At 52.9% G+C, this 3,458-nt stretch overlaps 1 pseudogene; it reads right to left on the bottom strand.

The window, feature by feature from the left end:
- Positions 1-738: 738 nt before the first annotated feature.
- Positions 739-2,598, bottom strand: LOC100154265 (ATPase WRNIP1 pseudogene; annotated as a pseudogene).
- Positions 2,599-3,458: the final 860 nt, after the last annotated feature.

Raw genomic sequence — 3,458 nt, 5'->3', positions numbered from 1 at the left:
GGTGTTGCCTCAAGCTGGGTGTAGCTCAAAGAGGAGGCTCGGATCCCATAAGGCCAGGCTAGCAGCTGCAGCTCTGATTTGACCCCTAGCCTGGGAACTTCCATATGCTGCAGGTGCGACCCTAAAAAAGAAAAAAAATGTAAATAGCCTCAAGTGGCTGGTGGCTACTGCACTGGACAGCACAGTTATAGAAGATTTATGTAAGTTTAAGTCTAGTATTTAATAGGTAATTAGCTTACGGCATTGTTCCTTTAAAAGAAAAATCTCTCTTTTTTTTGGGGAGATTACTTTGAAATAGTTTTATTGGCTTATAAGACCTTCTCATATAAAAAAAATGCCCCAAACATTATGCAGTATTAAATCACAATTAACATATTTTTACCAATTGAAACTACCCAGAATGTATGTTTTTAAAAGAAAAGAGAACCTACAGAACTGAATTCTGAAATGACATTATGACTTAAATGCTATGACAAAATTGATAATTCCTTATAACATTAATTTACCACATGAAGCTGCCAGATCATTTCATGAGCATAACATCACACAGTGTGCAAATGAACACAGTTTCAATGCCACACATTTAGCTGAAGTAGCTGTGCCCCTGCCAGGCCTCTTAACGTTTCTAGTGCAAATGTTGATGGGTTATAACTCCCACCAGGCCACCAACCTCACAATCCAGTGACTCTATGGCTCCCCAAGGAAAGGAACCATCTCCTTTGCCTCAGCCCTGCTGAGTCAGCAATGCCGCTGCTTAAAGAAATCCACTCCCTGCAGCTCCTAGGGCAGGTACTCCTGGTCCAAGGGCTCGCTGTATGCAGGCTGTACTTATAGCCCTGGCTGCAGCCCAGATCCTACATGAGCCTGGTGGGCGCATTGCACAGGTGCAGTTGCAGGCGGGGTCGGGGAGTGGGGCGCAGGGGTCCTGGTTGCTCCGCAGGCAGGCCTTAACGTTGTGGTAGGCGCTGTACACCTCGATGGACTTGGGGGCTCGGGCCAAGTAGACCCTGCACTGGGCCAGGAGCACCTGGCGTTCAGCCTGCCAATAAAGTGACTGCCCTGGTGGGCGGCCACGGCTTGGGTTAATACAGGCAGGTCTGCCAGACCCAGGTCCTCTCTGGCAAACTTCATGAGCTGCCTGGCTGCATAGAGTGGGTCCTTTCTACCCTCTAGCATATGGCCCAGCCTGTGCAGTGACACGCTCTGCTCAGAGCCCCGCATGCCAGTGTGAAGCTCGCAGAAGTGGTAATGCCCTCTCCTGCGTGGTCACAAAGGGTGGGAGAGTGCTGGAGGCCTTTCTTCATGTCACTCTCGGTGACCAGGACTCTGCTGGGAGGGTAGGTCTGCCTGCTCTTCTTCCCGACAACCTTCCTGGCGCTGATCCTGGCCACCACTGCCATCAGCAGTCTGTTGAGTCCAGCCCAGATGTCCCTGTCGCTGAGGTGGGCCAGTGTGTCCACCACTTTGTCCTCTGTGAATAAGGGGGGCTCAGAACTGCTGTTGCTGCTGTGGCTCAGAGGGTCGTCGGAGCAGCTAGAGTCCAGGTCCTTGATCCCAAAGGAGTTGGTCACCCGGGTGAGGACAGTCACCACAGCCTCCACTGGAAACTTCTCAAGAAGATCACCTGACAGTGGCTCAGCAGAGCGGCATTGATCTGGAAAGAGGGGTTCCGCGTGGTGGCCCAGATCAGGTTCAGGTTTTCATACTCCAGGTGAGGAAGGAACCTGTCCTGATGAGATTTATTGAATCGATAAATCTCGTCAATATAAAGGATGGTTTGCCTCTTGAAAAAGCTCTTCTCATTCTGAGCTTGTTTGATGACATCATCCAGTCAGTTGTCTTGGAGCTGGTTTCGGAGAAGGTCACAAATCTTGCGCTGTTTCTTGCTGTTGTTAGTGAGAATGTGGGCCAGCAAGGTCTTGCCCCAGCCCAAGAGCCCCCACAGGATGAGCGAGGGCACCTCCATGGCCTCCAGCAGTGAGCTCAGCAGGGCGCCACCTGCCCTGCCCCACGAAATCCTGCAGCGCCTAGGGCCAAAGCCAGATGGACGGTGCCTTGCCCTCCAGCATCTGCTGCATCTCCTCTGCCCCAGGCACCAGAGTGTGCAGGTGGACCCCGACGTGGGGAGGAAGGCAGCAGGGTGCGAATCCCAACTGCAAGCATCCTCCTCGCCTTCTGCGTCCCCATAGCACACCACCTCCTCCGGCGCTTCTGCCTGGTCCTGGCTCCGCGGGGATGCGCTGACCGCAGCAGCCGGCCGCTGACCCATGCCCTTCCTGGTCCGGCTGCGGAGCCAGCCACCCACAAGCCGAGGTGGGGGGGGGGTGGTGGAGGAGGCGCGCGTCCCTGGGATTCGTAGCTCTCGCGGCTCTCGGTCTCACTGTGGTTGTCCGGCTCCTCAGCTCGTGCTCGCTGCTCTGCCTGGCCAGCTGCTTGAGCGCCGAGCTCGCCAATGGCCCCTGCTGCATTGGGAGGGGCTGCAGGGCTGCAGGCTCTGCGTACCCCTCCCGGTGCAGCAGCAGGCATTGATCCCGGGTGAGAGTTCATGGATGGGGCGGGCATGGCCTGCTAGCACCCGGGGCACTGCAGCCAGGACATTGCACCCGGGGCAGCTGCACCAGGAACCTGTAGTCCTCTGGCCACTCACCTCCTTGGCAGTCCCCGCACGGCACAGCCCCGACCGCTTTGCTAGGGCCCGCGCCACACGACCCTCCCTGGGGAGACGCAGGACACGAGGTAGGGAGGTCGAGGGCGCAGCCCATGCCTCAAGTCACCGTCCCTGCCCTGCTGGCCCTACGTGCTCCTGGAGATGCGGCGGGAAAGGGATTCCCTAAAAGAACGATCTTGACTCATTTTCTAGGACTTAACACTGTGTTGCCTGTTCATAGATTACAAGGTGTTTACAAGGTGATAGTTTTGACCAGTGTAAGGCTTTCATGTTGTAGAGCATGTGTGTTCTGTGAATTTTTCTTGTAGTTCATGGGGTCTCCCATTTTTTAGGAGCAGAGTGGAGTGATTGTCATTATAATTTTGTGTCATTACTTTAAAAATCAAATGGATTTGAGCCTTGGTGTATAACCTAATTGGAATTTCATGAGCTGAATGGGTACTTCTCTAAGATGTATTGTGAAGAACAGGCGCTGTGTTGTCTTGCTGACCGCTGCATCCCCAAGTGTCCCCATACAACACTTGACACATAGCAAGTGTCCAGAAATACTTATTGAATGGATGAGGATTCAGATAATTTAACCCCTCTAATTTAGCCTCACAGGGTATGCTGTGGAGCTGACCAGGAGGCTGAGTATAAGAAATTTACAATTCTTCCAAGGAAAGAATGCAGTTTCTCCAGGCACTGTCCTTAACGCAGTGACTTGGATTCCTTTCCTTTAAGATATGTAATAGGAGTTGTTACCCCTATTTGATGACAGATTGAAAAAGTCACAAGATTTGGTGCTCAG

Source organism: Sus scrofa, chromosome 7, assembly GCF_054392235.1.
Source record: "Sus scrofa isolate SSC_HxYL_T2T_F1_AM1 chromosome 7, Sscrofa_HxYL_maternal_Yorkshire_Landrace_v2.0, whole genome shotgun sequence".
Taxonomy (NCBI): Eukaryota; Metazoa; Chordata; class Mammalia; order Artiodactyla; family Suidae; genus Sus; species Sus scrofa.
The sequence above is the reverse complement of the archived record's forward strand: the minus strand, read 5'-3'. Positions and strand labels throughout refer to the sequence as shown.